The sequence below is a fragment of the Rhinoderma darwinii genome, chromosome 12 (assembly GCF_050947455.1).
Source record: "Rhinoderma darwinii isolate aRhiDar2 chromosome 12, aRhiDar2.hap1, whole genome shotgun sequence".
NCBI classification, from domain to species: domain Eukaryota; kingdom Metazoa; phylum Chordata; class Amphibia; order Anura; family Rhinodermatidae; genus Rhinoderma; species Rhinoderma darwinii.
Window position 1 is genome coordinate 59,195,193 of NC_134698.1, and position 24,402 is coordinate 59,219,594.

At 46.7% G+C, this 24,402-nt stretch overlaps 1 protein-coding gene across 3 annotated transcripts in view; it reads left to right on the forward strand.

Moving 5' to 3' along the window:
* RGS6 (regulator of G protein signaling 6) overlaps window positions 1-24,402 on the forward strand; it is a 481,401-nt gene that overhangs the window by 94,930 nt on the left and 362,069 nt on the right. Inside the window, exon 1 of one of the 3 annotated variants that reach the window (XM_075844495.1) lies at window positions 15,566-15,870. The exons of 1 other annotated variant lie outside the window; for it this stretch is intronic. The gene's annotated coding sequence lies outside the window, so the exon portion shown is untranslated. Of the gene's footprint in view, window positions 1-15,565; window positions 15,871-24,402 lie in introns of those variants that run through there. One more of the 3 variants, XM_075844497.1, reaches the window with a different exon arrangement.

Sequence of the window (24,402 nt, forward strand, 5' to 3'; positions counted from 1 at the left end):
GTAGCTGTGCTCACTGGCCGGGCACAAGGGGAGTAGGAAGGAGATCCCAGGGAACATGCTGATGTAATCATGCAGATGAGTCGGCTAAAGGGGGTTTTACACAGGATGATTATCGGGCAGATGAGCGTTACTATAACGTTAGTTGCCGATAATTGCCCAGTGTAAACAGGGAAACGATCAGCAGATTTATGAGCAAATGCTCAATCATCTGCTGGTAGTATCGTTTTAAAACCGTAAAAGATTATCGTTGTCGGCAGCACATCTCCCTGTGTAAACAGGGAGACGCGCTGCCAACATGATAATGGATGGGGACAAGAGATTGGAGTAACGACCGCTCGTTCCCATCGATATCTCCGTGTGACCGGAGCAAACGAGCGCCAGTCAACGTTGTCTTGTTGCTCGGCGCTCGCTGCCCCGGCCGCTTATCGGCAGGTGTAAAGGGGCCTTAAAGAGGAGACTGGGAGACCAAGGCAGCAGATCCATGAGATATGAAGTTAAGGCTGCGTTCACATCACCGTTCCTTTCCACTGAGGGGTTCCGTCTGAGGTTTCTGACTGACTCCCTCAACTGAAGGGAAACGGTGATGTGAACAGGCCCTATGACACACCCTTCAGGACTTTAAATCGGTAATATGATTTTTTTTAAAAAGTTTTGAATGCCTTGTTAGGGCATTCTGAGCCCCTAGTTTGCGGCCACCAGCAATTAGCTGCAGCAGAAAGTGGCTACAAAGTCTTAGGGTATGTTCACACAACCTATATTCAGTCGTTTTTTGGGTCGTAAACCCCCCCCCCCCCGAAAAATGGATACAAATGCGGGGGCTGAACGCCTCCAAACATCTGCCCATTGATTTCAATGGGAAAAATGGCCACGTAAAAAAACAACTCTGAAAAAGTGCATGTCACTTCTTGAACCGTTTTTGGATGCGTTTTTCATTGACTCAATAGAAAAACTGCTCCATAAACGGCAGTAAAAAACACTAGTTGCTTAAAAAACTTCTGAAAATCAGGAACTGTTTTCCCTTGAAAACCTCTCCATATTTTCAGCCGTTTTTTGTTAAGCGTGTGAACATACCCTTACTATTTAAAGGCCATGGCACATCCGTGCATTACACAGACAGTCCATTGAATTCAATGAGAAATGTGTAATGAATACTTTCTCTTGTGGTGGTGCTGTTGGGTTCCTCCATAGATTTTAGCTGATCACTGGGTACCAGTACTTCAACTCTGATCCGTTTATTTTTGGGCGCCAACCCTTTTAATAAAGAGACACTAGCTGCTCTGGAGGAAAATCTGCTAAACTCCGGCAAAAGACTTACAGCAATGTGAAATTTGCATATTAGGTTTGAGTTCTATTATTCCAGTAACGACAAATGTTGTTCTTTGTATAATGAAACGTTCTATAAGTTTCCAATATAATTTCTGTATGATTTCCTTAAAGTTTTCAAGATCTCTGTTCTCTGCCATTTAAAGTTATGTTCACAAGGGGTGGATGCGTAGCGTAAAACTACACACCTTATCCACCATGGACGCTGCAGGGAATTCCGACAGAAAAACCGCACCAAATTGTGTTTTTTCTGCGGAAAACAGCAGGTAAAAATAAACACCTATACTTACCTGTGGCGACACGTCCCTCTGACGTCCTACAGCCCGGCCTCCTGGAATGACGTTACATCCCATGCGACCGTTGCTGCCTGTTATTGGCTGAAGTAGTCATGTGGGATGAAACGTTATCCCTGGAGGCTGAGCTAGACACAGAGAGATCTGGGTGAGTGTTGCAGGTTAATTTATGAAGTGTGTGGATGAGATTTGTTCAAAAATCATCCATTTTGTTACTTCTGTACTTACCCTAATGGGAATCGTGACAATTCTAGGATTACAATGCTGCAGATTTTAAGGTCTGCACCGCATATCAATTTACATGCAGAAAAATATTGCAATGTGTAGATGAGATTACTTGAAATCTCATTTACTTTGCTGGTACTGTCAGGGTATGTTCACACGCTTAACCAAAAATGTCTAAAAATACAGAGCTGTTTTCAAGGGAAAACAGCTCCTGATTTTCAGACGTTAGCAGGTAAGTCGATGTAGCTACTTACCTGCAAACGCTGATGCTGCTGCAGAATCAACTGTAGCCTCTGGTGCCGATGTGTCCTCGCTCGTCTGACACGATGCAGGACCTGTGAGTGACGTCACAGCGTGATCTGGCAGAAGCTGGGCGTTCTGAAGAGAAGTGGATGATACTTCTCTTCAGAACGCCCAGCTAGTAAAAGTAGTAAAAACGCCCAGATGTACGCACATAATACACGCCCACTTGGACTTTTACTTTTAAACACACCCACTTGGACTTTTGCAAGCCTCATTTGCATAGCTACAAAAATGGTCATAACTTGGCCAAAAATGCTCGTTTTTTAAAAATAAAAACGTTACTGTAATCTACATTGCAGCGCCTATCTGCTGCAATAGCAGATAGGGGTTGCAAAATCTGGTGACAGAGCCTCTTTAATATCACCCGCCCTGGGGTATAGTATTCTCCCTAGTAGTACTTTCTGAGATTGTTTGAAATACATTGATCTCATGCATTTCTCTTTGTTCTCACTGCAGATATGTGTATTGTCTCCCTGGTACGTCTTTACCCCAGTTTCTTTCCCTTCCCTCCTACTTTCATCCGAAATAACACCTGAGACGACAGTGAATCCTCCAAGAACCCCCAAGGTAGAAGGACGCCGTAGAACACTGCTTTCTTTGAAACCGACATGGGACTGGCCCCGACATAACTGTGAGCTTTACACATCCGCACTTTCCACATCCTTCTTTGCTCTTTCATACATCTTTGACCATGGTTAAATTTGTCACACTTAATGTCAAGGGTCTCAACTCCAATGTGAAGAGACGCTTACTTCTCAGGGAGCTGAAATCGCTTGGAGCAGAGGTCGCTTTTCTGCAGGAAACACACTTAGATTCCTCCGGAACTTTCCAATTTGCCCGAGGGGCGTATCCTGCTGTGTACTCTGCCTCGTCAGGTCGTAAAAGGGAGGGGGTGGCCATTTTGATAGCAGCAACCTGCCCCATACAAGTTCACACCTCACATTTAGATCCGAAAGGCAGATATGTTATAGTAGAGGGGACTTTGTTTGGACAGCCCATTGTTTTATGTAACGTTTACTCCCCTAATACCGCGCAGATTCCATTCCTACGTAGACTCCTCTCCAAGCTCCAGAAGCTTCCTAGGGGTGCATGGCTGATGGGAGGATATTTTAATGTCTCGTTCTCCACGTCCATGGACAGGGTCTCTCTTACACACGCTACTCCGACACACACCCTTACAGGACTTTCTACACGTTTTAGGCAACTAATTAGGGAGCACCAGCTCTATGATTTGTGGCGAGTTGATCATATAGACCCCATTTCTTGGTCAGATCATGCGCCAGTCTCTGTGACCCTGCAAATAGGGAAACCAAACACGAGAGTATGTCATTGGCGCTTAAACGAAACTTTGATTAAGTCCCCTGCTCTTAGGGACAGCCTGGCCGGACATATGCGGGAATTTTATGCACTTAATGAGGGATCAGTTCCTTCTGTATCCACTCTTTGGGAGGCGCATAAGGCGGTGATGAGGGGGCAATGCATAGTAATGGGATCTAGATTGAAAAGAGACTCTACGGCCAAGCGGGTGGCTCTCCATCGGACAATTGCTAAGCTGGAGAGAGAAATGGGGATTAAACCGGCGGTCCGACACTACGGAAATTGATAGAGGCTAGAGCACAACTCAAGGACTTCGCTATGAAGGGGGTAGAAAAGTCACTACTATATACAAAAAGGAAATATTATGACAAAGGTAATAAGGCGCACTCGCTTCTGGCCAGACTATTGCGGGATCAGGCGACAGCTCGTACCCCACAGGCGGTGCGGGATAAAGCGGGCATACTCCAGCATCACCCAGACACGATAGCCACACTTTTCCATGACTATTATAAATCCTTATACCACTTGCCGACTACCTTACCACCTGATCCGGCTCGCCGGAGGGAAACGCTGCAAGCCTATCTCTCTTCCTGTACTCTCCCTAGACTGAAAGATGAGGAGCTTTCATCCCTGAATGCCCCGATCTCTGCCGAGGAATTGTTTGATATACTGAAGGACCTCCCTAGTGGTAAGGCCCCTGGACCAGATGGCTTTACATATGGGTACTATAAGACCTTTTGCGGAGATCTTGGTTCCACGGATGGCTTTGTTATTTAATGAATTCCTGCAGGGTTCTCCCATCCCTCAAACATTTCTGCATTCTCACATTACGCTGATCCCTAAACCGGGTAAAGACCACGCAGAGTGCTCCAATTACAGACCCATAGCTCTCCTGAATTCTGATCTAAAAAATTTCACACGTCTTTTAGCTAATAGACTCAATGTTTGGCTCCCTTCTTTGATTCACAAAGACCAAGTGGGCTTTGTGCCTCTCAGGCAAGGAGGAGACAACACACGAAGGACCCTTGATCTCATTGATGCCCTCCAAAAGCAAAAGGAATCGGCGATCCTTCTTAGCTTAGATGCAGAGAAGGCATTTGATCGCTTGGGATGGCCATTTATGTTTGAAACTCTAAATTCATTTGGGATTTCGGGCCCTTTCTTGACAGCGCTGTGTGGTCTCTACTCCAAACCGACAGCGGCAATTAAACTCCCACACTCCACCTCCCCTCCGTTTCAAATCTGGAATGGTACACGTCAGGGGTGTCCCCTGTCCCCACTTTTATTTGTGCTATGCATTGAACCCTTAGCAGCTCAGATACGGAAATCCATCGATATAGCGGGGGTCCGGATACAAGATAAAGAGTTCAAGGTTTCCCTGTTTGCAGATGACGTCCTCTTGACTATCACTAAACCTCATACCTCCCTTCCTAACCTTACTACTGTTCTCCGTAGGTATGGGAGGCTGTCAGGGTATAAAACTAATGCATCTAAAACAGAAGCGCTCCCTCTTAATGTCCCACACCAGGAGCTCCTTCTCCTCAAACACAACTACACCTACAACTGGAAGGAAACCTCCTTGACCTACTTAGGAGTTCAACTCACTCCCTCCTATACGTCGGCTTACAAGGCTAATTTCCCCTCTTTGTTTGTGGAACTACGTCCGCTAATGGCCAGGTGGGATCCTCTTCCCATGTCATTTTTTGGGCGCATAGCAGCGGTCAAAATGACCTTGCTCCCTAAATTACTGTACTACTTTGAGACTCTGCCGGTAGCAGTACCTATGAGGGAATTGCGGGCCATGCAGTCTTCTATCCTCAGGTTCATATGGCACTCCGGCAGATATCGAATTCCGAAATCAGTTTTATTATCGGGTCGATCTGCGGGTGGGCTATCGGTCCCTGATGTGGTGAAGTACTACTGGGCGGCACATCTTCGTCGCATACCCAGTTGGGTCTCTTTAAGGGCGTACAATAAATGGACCGAAATAGAGAAGCTATGGATGGCCCCGGTTCCCCCAAACTCCTTGTTATGGGGCGACCCACTGGTAATGCCGACTGCATCTTTATTGGGTCCCATGAGATTTCAAAGAGAGCTGTGGGAAACCTGTAAAAACCGCTTTCATTTGGCGTCGGGTTGCCCGCCCTTGACTTCGGTACTCTACACTCCCACTATTCCGGGGGGCACTACCCCCCGAATAGTCCGATTTTGGGCGGGAATTGAGGTATTTCACTTGGCTGATATGGTTGATCCCCACACGCAAGAGCTCACCCGTTCTCATACTTTCAAAGACATCATAATGTTCCCTCCTCTGCATTTTTTCACTATCTTCAGATCAGACATTAGATGCAGCAAACTTTTAGATCCACGAGGGTCACTGCACCTACAAGCTTCGAAAGGTTATGTCGGTATGCTACCACCACTAGGGGGCTTATTTCAGCCATATATGCAATACTGCTATCCCCGGAGGGTTCCCCTCCGCCTGGGCATAGATACATGTTGAAGTGGGAGGCCTTACTCAATAAATCCATCCCTCTCTCATTGTGGCAGATTATCTGGTCGCAAGCAGCTAAAACCTCCATCTGCACTGCATATAAGGAAAACCAATATAAAATCCTTATGTTTTGGTACCACACCCCTGCCTTTCTGCATAGCTTCAATCCGGGTATTCCGTCGGATTGCTGGCGATGTAGAAGTCAGAGAGGGGATCTGTTCCATATTTTCTGGAGCTGCTCACTGGTACAACAGTATTGGTTGGAAGTTAAGAACTTGGCATTGGCGGTGTTGCAGCAGGATATTCCCCTAGACCCTCTTCATTACCTCCTGAACGTTCCCCCTAGGTCTTTGGGGAAATCACTAGCTCGACTCTTTCGACACTTTCTCACTGCCGCTAAGACGTTGATAGCTTGGAAATGGAGACAGACAACCCCTCCCTCTCACATCGATTTAGTAACTAGAATTAGGGATATACGTACAATGGAACATATGACGGCCTCTATTGACAATGAACTGGACAGGTTCAAAGTGGTGTGGGACCCGTGGGACAAGTATTGGATACAGGAATCTCTAGATTAGGTTGTTGGTTGAGCTTCGACTATCCCTCCCCCCCCCCCTTTAATCCCCTGTGTCTTCTCCCTGATGTCTTGTTTGTCTATTGAAATTTACTGTTTTGCCATGTGAATTGCATGGCCCCCCATGCAGCTCTAAGCCATATGTATATTTTGAAAATTTTCAATAAAAACACAGTTGAAACCAAATTGTTTATTTCCACTGTAAAGCGCATCATTTATAATTGGTTCTGTAGGAAAATAGGAGTTTATATTTTTTTCCCATTTGATATGCTTCAGTGATTCTTCAGTGCATTTATGCTACAACTGAGAAAAGCTGAAATATCTTATCTTCTACAGGAGAAGAGAAAATTGTATGTATCTAAACAAAAATTTGCATATTGTTTAAAACCTGTCAGTAGCTAGTGCTGGTTGAGTGCTTTTAACAAGATATATATATATTTTTGTAAATAAGCGACCCATATAAAGAGCAGCTATGACATCTGGCATCCACGCAAGCATACAGAACGATATAGTGCACCTGCTCACTGATTTACCTAATAGTCTGCACCTGTATGCTTAAAAAATTGTGTCCAAAACCATCTTAACATTTCTCCTATAACGGGTGCAAGGTCCTTGGGGTATGTTCCCACACACAGGATACGCTGCAGATTTTCTGAAACGGAAAATCTGGTGTGATACTGTCTGCTGGGCTCTGTATCTAAGCCTAACGTGTGATACTGCTTGCTGGGTCATGTATCAGGCCCGTATTTGCCACTAGGCACTAGCGCTGTGCCCGGGGACTTCAGTACTGCTCCCGACGTCACTGTCCATATATGGACTGGGATGTTGGGAGCTCCTAGGCCTAATTTACATCTGCGTAGAAGGCTCTGTTAGGGGCCTTCGTCACAGATTCCATTGAAAATACCGGAAACCATAGTGACGCATGCTGCGCTATTTCCGATAAAACCACACCCGATGGAATCCACAAAAGTCAATAGGTTCAGTCAAGTGCTGGTTGTCTCCGTTGTTCAATGGAGCTTGCACTTCTGGCATTTCCGTTGTTCTGCTCTGACAGAGCATTCCTTGATTCTGTAGTGGTCCAACAACTGACCCTGTAAAAAAAAATATAATAATTTTGTAACTTATAAAGCAAAACTATTATACTTGCCTTTCCTGGGTCTAGCACTGGAGCTGCAATGTCAGAGAGCTATCCTGTTTCTGTAACTTCGGAGTTAAAGTGGGGATCTGCACTAAAAGTGCCTAGGGCAGCATCAACTTTAAATAGGGCCCTCCTTGTATCTAAGCCTATCGTGTGATACTGTCCGCTGGGCCATATAGCTAATACGATAATATGTGATACTGTCTGCTGAGCCCAGTGGCGTAACTACCGCTGTAGCAGCCGTAGCGACTGCTACGGGGCCCGCGGCATGAGGGGGCCCATGTCGCCTGCCGGCACGGCCCCCACCATAGCCGGAGGCTCCGCTAGCAGCCGCTATGGCTGCTACAGCGCGACGCCACTGAACACTACGGCAGAGCAGGAAGGTATCTCCCCGCTCTGCCATTAAACAAGACATGTATCCCCTATCCACAGGATAGGGGATACATGTGTGATCGCTGGCTTTGATAGGGAGAACAGGGGACTGAAAGTCCCCTGAAGTTCCCCATCACAAACCTCGGACTTCCGGGGTCTGTGTCGGCAGCTCCGTAGAAATGAATGGAGCGCCGGTCGCGCTTGTGCGCATGCGTGACCAGCGCTCCTTTCATTTTTATTGAGCTGCGCAGACGCCGGAAGTCAGAGGTTAGTCGCTGCCAACGATCACACATGTATCCCCTATCCTGTGGCGTTCCCTACAGGGGGGGGCTGTATGGCGTTCCCTACAGGGGGGGCTGTATGGCGTTCCCTACAGGGGGGGGGCTGTATGGTGTTCCCTACAGGGGGGGCTGTATGGCGTTCCCGACAGGGGGGGGCTGTATGGCGTTCCCTACAGGGGGGGCTGTATGGCGTTCCCTACAGGGGGGGCTGTATGGCGTTCCCTACAGGGGGGGCTGTATGGCGTTCCCTACAGGGGGGGCTGTATGGCGTTCCCTACAGGGGGGGCTGTATGGCCTTCCCTACAGGGGGGGCTTTATGGCGCTCCCTACAGGGGGGGTTGTATGGCGCTATCTACAGGGGGGCTGTATGGCGCTATCTACAGGGGGGGCTGTATGGCGCTATCTACAGGGGGGCTGTATGGCGCTATCTACAGGGGGGGCTGTATGGCGTTCCCTACAGGGGGGGCTGTATGGCGTTCCCTACAGGGGGGGCTGTATGGCGTTCCCTACAGGGGGGGCTGTATGGCGTTCCCTACAGGGGGGGCTGTATGGCGTTCCCTACAGGGGGGGCTGTATGGCGTTCCCTACAGGGGGCGCTGTATGGCGTTCCCTACAGGGGGGGCTGTATGGCGTTCCCTACAGGGGGGGCTGTATGGCGTTCCCTACAGGGGGGGCTGTATGGCGCTGTCTACAGGGGGGGCTGTATGGCGCTGTCTACAGGGGGGGCTGTATGGCGCTGTCTACAGGGGGGCTGTATGGCGTTCCCTACAGGGGGGGCTGTATGGCGCTGTCTACAGGGGGGGCTGTATGGCGCTGTCTACAGGGGGGGCTGTATGGCGTTCCCTACAGGGGGGGCTGTATGGCGCTCCCTACAGGGGGGGCTGTATAGCGCTCCCTACAGGGGGGGCTGTATGGCGCTATCTACAGGGGGGCTGTATGGCGCTATCTACAGGGGGGGCTGTATGGCGCTATCTACAGGGGGGGCTGTATGGCGCTATCTACAGGGGGGGCTGTATGGCGCTATCTACAGGGGGGGCTGTATGGCGCTATCTACAGGGGGGGCTGTATGGCGCTATCTACAGGGGGGGCTGTATGGCGCTATCTACAGGGGGGGCTGTTTGGCGCTATCTACAGGGGGGGCTGTATGGCGCTATCTACAGGGGGGGCTGTATGGCGCTATCTACAGGGGGGGCTGTATGGCGCTATCTACAGGGGGGCTGTATGGCGCTATCTACAGGGGGGGCTGTATGGCGCTATCTACAGGGGGGGCTGTATGGCGCTATCTACAGGGGGATCTGTATGGCGCTATCTACAGGGGGGGCTGTATGGCGCTATCTACAGGGGGGGCTGTATGGCGCTATCTACAGGGGGGGCTGTATGGCGCTATCTACAGGGGGTGCTGTATGGCGCTATCTACAGGGGGGGCTGTATGGCGCTCCCTACAGGGGGGGCTGTATGGCGCTCCCTACAGGGGGGGCTGTATGGCGCTCCCTACAGGGGGGGCTGTATGGCGCTCCCTACAGGGGGGGCTGTATGGCGCTCCCTACAGGGGGGGCTGTATGGCGCTATCTACAGGGGGGGCTGTATGGCGATATCTACAGGGGGGGCTGTATGGCGCTATCTACAGGGGGGCTGTATGGCGCTATCTACAGGGGGGGCTGTATGGCGCTATCTACAGGGGGGCTGTATGGCGCTATCTACAGGGGGGCTGTATGGCGCTATCTACAGGGGGGGCTGTATGGCGCTATCTACAGGGGGGGCTGTATGGCGCTATCTACAGGGGGGGGCTGTATGGCGCTATCTACAGGGGGGGGCTGTATGGCGCTATCTACAGGGGGGGGCTGTATGGCGCTATCTACAGGGGGGGCTGTTTGGCGCTATCTACAGGGGGGGCTGTATGGCGCTATCTACAGGGGGGCTGTATGGCGCTATCTACAGGGGGGCTGTATGGCGCTATCTACAGGGGGCTGTATGGCGCTATCTACAGGGGGGGCTGTATGGCGCTATCTACAGGGGGGGCTGTATGGCGCTATCTACAGGGGGGGCTGTATGGCGCTATCTACAGGGGGGGCTGTATGGCGCTATCTACAGGGGGGGCTGTATGGCGCTATCTACAGGGGGGCTGTATGGCGCTATCTACAGGGGGGGCTGTATGGCGCTATCTACAGGGGGGGCTGTATGGCGCTCCCTACAGGGGGGGCTGTATGGCGCTCCCTACAGGGGGGGCTGTATGGCGCTCCCTACAGGGGGGGCTGTATGGCGCTCCCTACAGGGGGGGCTGTATGGCGCTCCCTACAGGGGGGGCTGTATGGCGCTCCCTACAGGGGAGGCTGTATGGCGCTATCTACAGGGGGGGCTGTATGGCGCTATCTACAGGGGGGGGCAGTATGGCGCTATCTACAGGGGGGCTGTATGGCGCTATCTACAGGGGGGGCTGTATGGCGCTATCTACAGGGGGGCTGTATGGCGCTATCTACAGGGGGGCTGTATGGCGCTATCTACAGGGGGGGCTGTATGGCGCTATCTACAGGGGGGGCTGTATGGCGCTATCTACAGGGGGGGCTGTATGGCGCTATCTACAGGGGGGGCTGTATGGCGCTATCTACAGGGGGGGCTGTATGGCGCTATCTACAGGGGGGGCTGTATGGCGCTATCTACAGGGGGGGCTGTATGGCGCTATCTACAGGGGGGGCTGTATGGCGCTATCTACAGGGGGGGCTGTATGGCGCTATCTACAGGGGGGGCTGTATGGCTCTATCTACAGGGGGGGCTGTATGGCGCTATCTACAGGGGGGGCTGTATGGCGCTATCTACAGGGGGGCTGTATGGCGCTATCTACAGGGGGGCTGTATGGCGCTATCTACAGGGGGGGCTGTATGGCGCTATCTACAGGGGGGGCTGTATGGCGCTATCTACAGGGGGGGCTGTATGGCGTTATCTACAGGGGGGGCTGTATGGCGTTATCTACAGGGGGGGCTGTATGGCGCTATCTACAGGGGGGCTGTATGGCATTCTCGAGGGGGCTTATGGCGTTATCTACAAGGGGGCTGTAAAAAAGGCACTATCTACAAGGGGGCGGTTGTGTGACACCCAGGGGAGGGGGGCCTCAGTCAAAAGTTTGCTATGGGGCCCAGTCTTTCCTAGTTACTCCCCTGGCTGAGCCGTGTCTGCTGAGCCGCTGTATCTAATCCTATCCATAGCTATAGGGGTCATAGTGCTATCGATATTCTGTCTTTTATTTTATTGGGGGGGGTACATATGTATTGGGGCTTTTGCCCCTGAATTTGAAGACCTTAGGAATGCCTGTGGCTGCTAGTGCTGCATCGCTGGTCCACTCAGGAGACTCGGTGATGCTGCTGGCCTTTGGCCATGAAGAGAAGTTAGGGGGGCCCAAGAAAGACTTGTGTACTGGGGCCCATGAGCCTTCAGCTACGCCCCTGCCAGAAAGGCTGGATATCCGTGCAGCACCATCAAATGTGAGAATATGAACTAATGGCCTGTGGAAAATGCCAATAAGTAGCTGATGTAGACTGGAACATGGCATGTAATAGGATCTTGTAGTTCTTCTCCTGCGTAAAACCACAAGTGGAAGATTTATGGGTGAAAATCCAATGGAGAAAAGAAGACTTTGAAGGTCTTCCCACTTGGAAAAAAAATGGAAGAATAAGATGGAGGGGTCTGTCCTCACTGAAGCAGGCCATACAGAGAAAAAAATGGAAACCTTTATGGGAATCACTTCAACTTTTGATGCATTTACGCCGCCCACGCCACTTAAAAAAATACCCCCAAAAAATCTTATTAGAAGGGCCAACCGTGGCCTGACAAATTGACTATAATGTACACCATAGACTGTCAGAAATTATAGGTGTAAACAATGCTAACTTGTACGTGGCAAAGATTTCCTTTTGTGGCGTGCAGACAGCAAAAGATGCAATAAATTTATTAAGAGATATGCGCCTCTTAATAGGAAACATGCTGGAGTAAGATGCAACAAAATTTATTAAGACTGGCATATGAATCCCCCCCCCCCCCACACACACACAATAGAATTTTGGGTCTTTTTTGATAAAAAAATAAAAATAAATTTGCTGTGGGGACCATAACTACTTTTGCTAGCTGTGCGCCAGAAAGGGAAATATTTGCCACGTACGAACTACTGCAATTTTCAATGATTTCTGAGAGTTTCTGGTATAAATTATAGTAAATGTGTCAGGACTCGGGTGGACCTGCCCCTTCTGCTAAGCTTCCCCCATGTTCAAGAAAAATGGTGAGCGCGGGGAAAATAGTCCAAAAGTTGCAACCTTTGAGCCATTTGCTTAGAAAAGTTGATAAATTCCCCTCCTATGTATCTCGAGATATTCTCATATTTTACCATAGACTTTACACTAAGACCCCATTGACATCAAGTTTTTGGCATACATTAGACATATATGCTGGGGAAAAGCTCCTGACGTATATGTTAAACCGTAGGCTGTGACAGATGCCGTACAGTGACATCCGTCACCCATGCCAGTCTAGCCTATGGGTGATAGATACCATTGGTTTAACACGTCCATAACTACATGGGCTAAAATGGCACCAATTTAATGGCTACATCATGAAAAGCTATTGAAAAACTCATGAGGTTAGTGATGATCCACATACATAGTGATCTACATACATAGATTACCATTTAAAAATAACGTATACGTTTAATGTATTTTTTGTTTGTTTGCTTGTTTACTGGACTCTATGGGTTCAAAATAGCAAAGTCTACTACGCTATTCCATACTTATATTTAAAATTTTTTTTCAAGTACACTGACTTATATTGGCCATACGGATGCCCAAATCACATCTCCAAAAACTAACCCTCCTCGCTCCTGAGTGGAGTCCTCTTAGGCTGGGTCCTGACTCCGTTCAGCATCAGGAAGTTGTATGTGCGGTGCACCTAAAGGCGTGACGCTGAACGGCGACCGAATCCCGCACTGGCCCAAAGGGGACCTGACTCAAGAGCGGCGAAATAAAGTATATGGATACTGACTGATGCTGCTCTTTATCTAATCCTATCATGTGTGATAGTCTGATGAGCCAATGTAGATAACCCCATTCAGTGGCATAGCTATAGAGGTCGTAGTGTTATAGATATGCTGTATCCGATATACGCTATATATTTTTTTTTGAGGGGGGGCAAAACATACGTCTTGGGACTTGTGCCCCTGATCTTTTAAGACGCAAGCAATGACCCTTGCTGCTAGTGCTGTATCGATCTATCGTTTGGGCATCATTTACACGAGCGTAATATACGCGCGTGCGACTCGCGTGCTTTTCACGCGTGTCGTACGCACCTATATTATTCTATGGGGCAGTGCAGACAGTCCGTGAGTTTTGCGCAGCGTGAGTGCGCTGCGTAAAACTCACGACATGTTCTATATTTCAGAGTTTTTCGCGCGTCATGTACCCATTGAAGTCAATGGGTGCGTGAAAACCATGCAGGTCGCACGGAAGCACTTCCGTGCGAACTGCGTGATTGGCGCAACAGCTGTCAAACTCTGAATGTAAACAGAAAAGCACCACGTGCTTTTCTGTTTACAAACATCCAAACGGAGTATCATAATGATGGCGGCTGCGCGAAAATCACACAGCCGCGCATCATACACTGATGACACACGCAGCTGTTAAGTGCCTTTTGCGCACGCAAAACGCAGCGTTTTTTGCGTGCGCAAAACGCACACGCTTGTGTAAATCAGGCCTTAAAGGGGTTGTCCACTACTGAACAACTGATGACCTATCCACCTGATAGGTCGTCAGTACATGGTGTGGGGTCCAACACCTGGACCCCTCACCGTTAAGTTGCTCAGGCTGCCTCCGAGCACTGGACGTACACGCCGGAAGCAGTTGGCTCCGGCCACTTAATAGCAGCGAGCTGTCGTACTGCAGCTCTGCTCCTATTCAAGTGGATAGGAGCAGAGCTGCAGTTCGGCCAGTATGCTATGTGCGGAGCCAACTGCTTCCGGCTCTGTACATAGCATAAATGGGACATAACATCCGATGCACGGTCATAGCCAGAGCGGCTTAACGGTCTGGGCGTCGGATCCACACCGATGATATATTGATGACCTATCCGTAGCCTAAATTCCGCACAGTTATTTTCCGCAACGTCTGAACTAAGTTTTCTAAAAATTTATAGAAACAAATGTAAAAAACGGCTGCTGCGGCTGTCCGCAGCGGAATTCAACAGCAAGTCTGAATGTGCCCTTAGTGTAACCGTGGATTGCAGTACACCCAGGTCTATAGGGCACATTCAGACGTGGCGGAATTGCTGTTGAATTCCTCTGCGGACAGTCCGCAGTGGAATTCTGCAGCAGCCGTTTTTTACATTTAGGTTGCGGTGCAGAATTTTCCCACCGCAGCATGCTCATTATGTTGCGGAGAAGAAGCGGGATTTCACTGCGGATGCAATGCAAAAACTGAAATCTGAAGTCCGCTGTGATATCTGCAACGTCTGAATTACCTGTCAAATATGCAAATGTTGCTGCAGATTCTTTGCAAAATTTCCCCAAACCTGCACCAAAATTCTGCCACATCTGAACATGGCCTGATGCATCTGTTTCTGCATCTGTTTCTATGGAATATGTGTTCATTCCACTGTAAACTGCACATCTATCCTGTTCACTCCAGGTCTATCAAGCACAGGAAAATAATTACGCATCTATTTCTATGGAATAAGTGTTCATTCCACTATAAACTGCACATAGATTCTGTTCATTCCACGTCTACAAAGCACATGAAACATTTTTACACATCTGTTTCTATGGAATTTGTTTTTATTTTCTCATGAACTACAAAGAAAATCTGTTCATTCCATGTTTTCGAAATATAAAAAACTCCTCTTTTTTTTATATTTTCGACCATTACTCATATTGTTCATTCTTTTTCTTTTTCTTCATTCTTTTTAGTATGTCCCCAGGTTTTGGCTCAGTCCTAATCTTATTGCATAATGCAAGTGAAGCAACATCCACACTGTGCTGCCCGTGTCTCACTGCGTTCTATTACAAACTCACCTCTACTCACATTCTACAGGAACTGATAAGACTAATACAAGACTCAAACGGCCACTCTACCGTCTCTATGGAGATGTTCACGCCTCCGTACATTGTCACCTGCTTCTTTCCCTATTCGGTAGAGATTAGTGGAGGGGCGTTCCCGGCAACATCGATCCTGTCAGATGCGCGCTCCCGACGCACCTCTACACCAATGTTCTCCAGCAGAGGGCGCTCCGGCTACTGCAGCATCCTCCTAGCGAGAAGAGGAGGAGGTGGGAAGCAGTTTGTCCTGTTTATTCCCATCCATCCTCAGCAGCTCTTGTGCACGCATAGGGATGGACCTGTCTCCGGGGGACCCTAAGGCTGCCTTCCCACAACCCTCCCTGGACTGAGCAGGTATTGGGGCTGCCCCCAAGTGTCAGTGGAACCATGCACCGAGCTTCCATCAACCTGTGATAGAGAAAAAAGAGAAAGCAGAGGAAGCAGCTGGAGGAGGAGAGAATCGGATTCTCTGGTTGCTAAGGTAATCCCAGCTGGGTTACAATGTATCATACCCCAGGATCACAGATCCATCATGTTGTATGCCTTTCCTGGGTGAAGCACTATAATGATTGTCTATCCCTGCCATCATGAATTTTATGCACCACCTTTCTCCATCAACAATAGACAACCAAATCCTAGATACCATGGCAGCCACAGAGATGCCAGGAGGGGGTGCTGCTTGTGTCGGAATTTGTGTAGTGTTGGGGTATGGCACTGCTGCTTTGTCTTGTGAGGGGGGGGGGGGGAGGAGGGGGTTTATGATTACACTGTCTGCCATTGATACATGTTGTGATAAATCAGACCGCATTCTTAGGTTGTGTGAAGACTGGAATTTCACATTGCTCTTTCATGCTCATTTTAATTTGTGTCAGATGTTTGATTGCGTTATATCCAGATTCTCATAGCTTATTGTATTCTCTCTGAATAGAGGGTGTAGGGATCATGGCTGAGGGGGTTGAGTGTGTGTAGTAAGCTGTGAAATGGGTGATGGTGGAAAGTCCCTGTTAGTTTTTGCAGACCTGTGATATATTCCAACCTGATGAATTGAGTTAAATATATTCCATCAATATTGACACCTTTAGGTGTGAGCCTCTCATTTATAAATGTTTTAGATTGTTTTCATACGCATTGTTTATTGCACTTTATATCCGCACAGTCAAGCCATTACCAGGTTCTATGTGTAACATTTTTAATTCTCTTGTTGGATTGCATTTTTGGATGGAAACATTTCAAGGGTTTTATACAGTTGAAGATTGATGTGTGCTAGACTAATATAGTGCCAAATTAATTTGCTACCAACTCATTCTCTTTATTATCAATGGGATGTGCTTGCAGAATTGTCTACTGTTGGTCTGATGGTAGCATCACGTTTATGTTCCTGTGCCAGATTATGGTCATATATTCGTGTTTGGATCCCTTTTGGTATTTTCTTTACGTGACTATAAATTTCCATATTCACCATATAGCAAGCTGGCTCGTACAGTATCACTAATATATTAGAGAATCCATCACCATTCATATGTCTGCTCCATATTCTGTGGTTGACCTGTTAAATTTGTGTTGTGTCCTTGAAATGGGAGATTATTATAGCTGTTCAGTTGTATAGTTAATAAATTTATCTGTGTGTGGATTAGGATTATATATATATATGTATATGTATTTTTTTTAAAAGGAGCCTAAAGCATCACTAAAATACTTAATACTATAATGTATTTTGAGATTTGTTTTTTGTTGGCTTGGCTTAACAAATACCTTTTAGTTAAACATTAAATGTTTTTCTTTTCTGTGATATTACATATATGTAGCTCATAGTTAAAAGCACTAAAATTTCCAACTATGTGTTGTATTTTTACTGTTTAAGGATAATATTGGCGTTTTAATGGGTTGTGCGGTCTAGTCCATATGTTTTAGCTATCATATTTCTTACTGATGTAATGCCATTTCTTTCCGGATTGTGTTGGTTTTATCATTCGGGTTGGCATGCTTTCTTAAGTGTCTTGATTTGAGGTCATATCAGAGGTGACATTTTCTTCTATTAGTATTGACCTTGCTCCAGTTAAAAGGTGTTTTTATAGCTCGGTTGATAAAATAATCTTAATCCGCCTTTAATATGATAGTCCATGTTTTGAGTTACTTCTTTATTCTTCTGTAGAAGATGCCTGGCAAATTAATGTTGACACCCAAATATTACATACAAATATATTTATTGAAAATCTCATGAGTTTTCTATCATTTGGAATAACATCAATCCCCCCCCCCCCCCCCAAGTCTTTCAATTATAGTTTGACTGCAAGGATTTGCCCCCATCAAGCCACAAGAGCATTCGTATGGTCACACACAGATATTGGGCAGTCAACATTTTCAGTGCACCACTAAAGTTTTAATTCTGTTGATCTGTGCAAGCCAGTCAAGTTCTGCACCAAACTCTGCAGACTATATTTTTAGGGCTTGTGACTACTTTTATGTCCCAGTACAACAATGCTGGCCATTCTCAACTGCTGTCACTAACTTATAAGTACACAATGTATACAATGTACATTCTGGAGAACAAAGATAACTTTTCACTGGAACTAAGGGGCCTAACCCAAACCATAAAAAAGCTCCAGATTATTATTCCCACACTGCCAAACTTTACAGTTGGCACCAGGCATTTGGACAGCCGGTATTATCATGTTATCTTCCAAGCCCAGATTCAGTCAGATGGTGAAGAGTAAATGTATCATTCCAGGGAATGCATTTCCACTTCTACAGAATCCTGATGCTTTGAATCTTGTATGGTGATCTATAAACCATAAATCTCTAAATGGGCATTCCTAGTGCTAATATTGCTTCCAGATCCAGTTTGGAATTTAGTAGGGTATTCTGCAACCAATGACAATCCATTTTTACATGTCTTGGTTAAGCACTTGCAGGACTATTTATTTGAGCTTTTGTGGCCTACTACTTCACTGCTGAGCTGTTGTTCCTGGGTGTCTCAACTTCACATTGGCATTTATGTGAAGAGTGCTAGTTTCTCTGGTTAACTATAAGGGTATGTGCACACGAGAACTGGCTTTTACGTCTGAAATTACAGACCGTTTTCAGGAGAAAACAGCTCCGTCGTTTCAGGCGTAAATGCGTCATTGACGCCCGTAATCTTGAGCTGCTCTTCATTGAATTCAATGAAAAACGGCTCAAATTACGTTGCAAAGAAGTGTCCTGCACTTCTTTGTTGAGGCAGTCATTTTACGCGTCGTCGTTTGACAGCTGTCAAATGACAACGCGTAAATGACAGGTCGTCGGCACAGTACATCGGCAAACCCATTCAAATGAATGGCCAGATGTTTGCCGACGTATTGGAGCCGTATTTTCAGACGTAAAACGAGGCATAATACGCCTCGTTTACGTCTGAAAATAGGTCGTGTGAACCCAGCCTAAGGGTATGTTTAACATGTTTAGCAAAAACGTCTGAAAATACGGAGCTGTTTTCAAGGGAAAACCGCTCCTGATTTTCAGCCGTTTTTTTTAGAAACATTCGTATTTCGCTGCATTTTTTACGGCCGTTTTTGGAGCTGTTTTTCTTTAGAGTCAATGAAAAACTTCTCCAAAAAGTGACATGTACTTCTATTTTGCGGGTGTTTTTTTACGCAGCTGATTTTCAAAACGGCTGGGTAAAAAGACGCCCCGTCGGAACAGAAGGTCGTTTTTCCCATTGAAATCAATGGGCTGATGTTTGGAGGCGTACTGCTTCCGATTTTTCAACCATTTACAGCCTGAAAAACGGCTGAAAATAAGCCGTGTGAACATACTGACATGAAGTCCCTGAACCCTACATTGAGCTTTCTATTGGTAATGCTTGTCTATAGGCGCTGCAATATTGTATGTTTGATTGTATGCCCCTGTTTGCAATGGATATGGCTAAAATGACCCACTCAGCAGAATTATTTTTACCATGTAGTGTATTCCAGGTTGCTAGGTCTGTAGCAAATAATGGGGGAAGGGAGAAATTTGTGTCCTAGCAAATGTTTATTCACATCTGCCATACACATATTTTATTATCCATATGAACAAGTGTGTGAATCCCATGCAATCCTTATATGCTTGGTTATATTATTGTGTTAGCAGCTTCTGTAAGATTATTGTGTCTCAATTGTATGATGAAAACAGACCCGACACTCCAGTTTAGCATTTTAATAGAAATGTATAATGAATGTAATTGTTTTTTTTTTCCAGTGCACTGATGCATCCCTGGAAAGATCTATTTCCCAAGTGTATATTAAATTTTTGGATGTCTTGGTATCATATCGCTGTTGTAACAAAAATACAGTGTTCTACTTTTCTTGTAAGGCTGCGTTCACACGACCTATTTTCAGACGTAAACGAGGCGTATTATGCCTCGTTTTACGTCTGAAAATAGGGCTACAATACGTCGGCAAACATCTGCCCATTCATTTGAATGGGTTTGCCGACGTACTGTGCAGACAACCTGTCATTTACGCGTCGTCGTTTGACAGCTGTCAAATGACGACGCGTAAAAATACAGCCTCGTCAAAAGAAGTGCAGGACACTTATATACATTATATGCAGGACACTTCTTTCAGACGTAATTTGAGCCGTTCTTCATTGAACTCAATGAAGAGCAGCTCAAAATTTACGGCTGTCAGAGAAGCCTCGCAAAATGCGAGGAGGAGCACTTATGTCTGAAACGAGGCAGCTGTTTTCTCCTGAAAACAGTCTGTCTTTCAGACGTAAAAGCCTGCTATCGTGTGCACATACCCTTATCGGACTGAATACATTAACTGTGACCAGGGGCGTAGCTAAAGGCTCATGGGCCCCAATGAAAAAGTTCTTATTGAGCCCCCGCCCCCCGCAAACTTCTCATGGCTGACGGTCCGCAGCTTTCACCTCCTAAGTGACCCAACAATGCAGCACTAGCAGCCAGGGACGTCACTAAGGACTTTAAAACATCAGGGGGAATAGCCCCAATAAATGTGTCCGCCCAAATAAAAATGTGTGTGTGTATAGGAGACAGCATATCTATAGCACTACGACCCTATCATAACATGATAGGATTAGATACACGGCCCAGCAGACAGTATCACACATGATAGGATTAGATATAAGGCCCAGCAGACTGTTTCACACATGATAGGATTAGATACACTGCTCAGCAGACAGTATCACACATGATAGGATTAGATAGTGACTCAGCAGACAGTATCACACATGATAGGATTAGATAGTGACTCAGCAGACAGTATCACACATGATAGGATTAGATACAGTGGCTGAGCAGACAGTATCACACATGATAGGATTAGATATAAGGCCCAGCAGACAGTTTCACACATGATGGGATTCGATACACAACTCAGCAGACAGTATCACACATGATAGGATTAGATACAGCGGCTCAGCAGTCAGTATTACACATGATAGGATTAGAGATCGGGCCCAGCAGACAGTATCACACATGATGGGGCTAGATACATTGGTTCAGCAGACAGTATCACACATGATAGGATTAGATACAGTGGCTCAGCAGACAGTATCACACATGATCGGATTAGATATAGGGCCCAGCTCGCTGACATTGCGGCTCCAGCGCTGGACCCAGGAAAGGTAAGAATAATGTGTTCCTAATTATTTTTGTGTGTTTTGTGTTTTTTTACAAGTTCGGTTGTTGGACTACTTTGGATACGAGGACTACTGCAATGACAGCGTTTTTTTTATTCTCAATAAAATGGTTAATGGGGGTTGTTTTTTTTAATTTAAATAAAAAAAAATCTCTATGTGCTTTGTATTTTTTAAATCTTTATTATTACCGCCTTCGTAATGGCCGCTGGCTGATTGGCAACCTCCATTACTAAGGCGGGGCCTAATGTTAGCACGTGCAGAGGCTAACACTAACCCCCATTATTACCCCGGTACCCACCGCCACCAGTGGTACTGTGAAGAGCCGGGTACGAACCAGTACCCGGCCATCTGTAGTGACGGTCAGGCACCTGGTAGTAGTAGACTGGGAAAGCCAAAAACAGTGGCCCTTCCCACCCTGGTAATGCGCGGCTGCTGCTGTGTTGTATCTGGCTGGTTATGAAAATTGGGGGGGACCCCCAAATCGTTCCAATTATTTTTAATTTTTTTTAAATGACGTGGGGTCCCCCCCATTTTTCATAACCAGCCAGATACAATAAAGCAGCAGCAGCCTAGCATCACCAGGGTGGGAAGGGCCACTGTTTCTGGCCTGTCCCTGCCTTATAATACCAGCCTTAGGCCGCCCGGTGGCCGACAATCACTACAGATGGTCGGGTACTGGATCGTACCCGGCTCTTCCCAGCAACCCTGGTGGCGGTGGGTACCGGGGTACTAATGGGGGTTAGTGTTAGCCTCTGCACCGGCTAACACTAAGCCCCGTCTTAGCAATGGATAATGTCAATCAGCCGGCGGCCATTACTAAGGCGGTACTAATCTAGTTAAAAAAAAAACACAGACATCGAAAAAATATTTTATTGAAATAAAAATAAAAAACTCGCAACCCTCATTAACCATTTTATTGATAATAAAAAAAGCCGTCATTGAAGTAGTCCTCGAATCCGACGTAGTCCAACGACCGAACCTGTAAGAAAACACACAAAAAACGATTAGTAACTCATGTTAGACTTAGATACAGGGCCCATCTGTGATACGGTCTGTGGGGCCCTGTATCTAAGCCTACCACAAGGTAGGCTTAGATACAGGGTCCAGCAGACAGTAATCTTATACAGTATAAGATTACTGTGTGCTGGGGCCCTGTATCTAAACCTACCGTGTGGTAAGCTTATATACAGGGCCCATCAGACAGGATCACACATGGGCCATGTATCTAAGCCTACCATGTGATTGGCTTAGATACAGGGCCCAGCAGACAGCATCACACAATCTGTGATCCTGTCTCATGGGCCCTCTAAGCCTGCTACGTTGTAGGCTTAAAGGTGTTGTCCAGTCCCTAAACATTGATGGCCTATCCCCAGGATAGGCCATCAATAGCTTGTGTCTGGGTCCGTCTCCCGGCCAATCGGCTGTTTTGAAGGGGCAGCAGCACTTGTACGACAGCTGCTTCCCCTTCATTTCCCTTACTTGCTCACACTGAGTCGCCGACACGGATTCAGTGTGAGCAAGTGACCGGAATTAAGGGGAAGCATCTGTCGTACGAGTGCTGCGGCCCCTTCAAAACAGCTGATTGGCCGGCTCCCGGGAGTCTGACCCTGCCAATCCGCTTCAGCAGACAGGGATATTAATCTTACCCTTCTCTTCAGCCGCGGAGGAAGTTTTGTCCTGACTTTATCCGGGATCACGATGTAGTGCGCGGCGCATAGATTTGTGACGTCATGCGCTGCGCACAGTGCTGTGATGTCAGGAGACCTTCGCTGCGATCCGGAACCAGGAAGGTAAGTACTGTCAGTTACTATAGTAACAGGGGCCCGCGGCCCGAGTTACTATAGTAACTTTTTGTTGATGTGGTGCGGGGGGCCGAGGGCCCCCCTTGCTTCTGAGGCCGGGCGCAATTGCGACCGCTGCGACCCATATAGCTACGCCACTGACTGTGACATTGTACAACTTATTACAAACTACTATAAAATAAAAGATTGTTTTATTGTATATTTAAAATTGCAACCAATTTCTAATGTAATAAACTATGTAAAATAATTATTTGAGTGGAAAACCAATAAAAGATATTAAAATTACCAACAGGTCCCTTATGACCTAAAGTGTATTTCTGGTGGCAGGCAACAAGCCTTAGAGACCATCATCAGATACACATTTGACAGTAGGCTTACTTCTGTTGACATCAGGATTGATCATGTTGGTTATATCCAATTTTTATCCTGGTAAGAAATAAAAATTCCGTCCAGTTTATTTTGTCCTATGCATCCTTTCTGTTAATCAATGTGGGCCTTTTAAAATTGAGAAGGTAAAAGAATGCCAGAATAGCACTAGACATATCCCGGTACTACTAGCTTTTCAATGCTGCTATTTCAACAAAATGACTGATGGGAGGGAGAGAGGGTGACCCCAGCATTGATGCACCGTTCATACGTGCGCATCCGCATACGTGGCTTTAAATAGTTGGTGGCTCCTGAAGAGGGTCTGTTTAGTAATCTAAGTTACGCTAAGTTCACATCTCGTTTTTACTGTACGCCTGACGTGCCTGTTTTAACATGAAGACGTGTCAAAACGTGTACCATAGCGTTAACATTTCTATGGTCAGGACGGATGCCCTAATGGCGTAGTTTGTGCATATGTTTTGTTTGCTTGCATTCCAGCCTTTTTTTTTTTTCCCACGTCCTGAAAAGCGCAGTCTACTACGCTTTTCAGTACTTTTCCAAAACTTATAACACACGTATACATTTTTATTTGTATTGAAGTTAATGGCGATGTATGGACTATGTATGCAATCTTAAACCCAATGTTTGCATACGTTTTTATCACCATATATGGGAAATCTTGATTTTACAAAGTTTGATTTAGCTCAAGAACAAAAAAAGTATACGTTTTTAGAAGTAAGAACGGACACAAACGTATAAAAACGTATACGATGTATACTATAAAAACGTTTTTGTAACTTTTAAAACGTATAAGTCGTCGTATACCACAAACGTGTGCACAAAACGAGATGTGAACTTGGCCTTAGTGAGAATTAAGATCTAAAGATTTACGGCTATTTTGTCCAGGCCCAGTTTCAAGAATTTATACCTGGATATATTACAATTTGACACTGCACAATCTGCGCCTACAGATGATGCAATTTCAGTGTAGAATTCCTTCTTAACTGGTTGCCGACACAGGACGAGTATGCTCGTCCTGAGCGGCGAGCACTTCGCGCATTAGGACGAGCATACTCGTCCTGTGTGACAGCCGTCCCTGCACGCGTCTGTGCGCGCGATCGAGAGCAGGGCAACGGCTGTAATACACAGCCACGGCCCCGCTCTGACAGCGGAGAGGAGAGAAACATCTTCTCTCCGCTGTTAACCCTTTGAACGCCGCGATGAAAGCT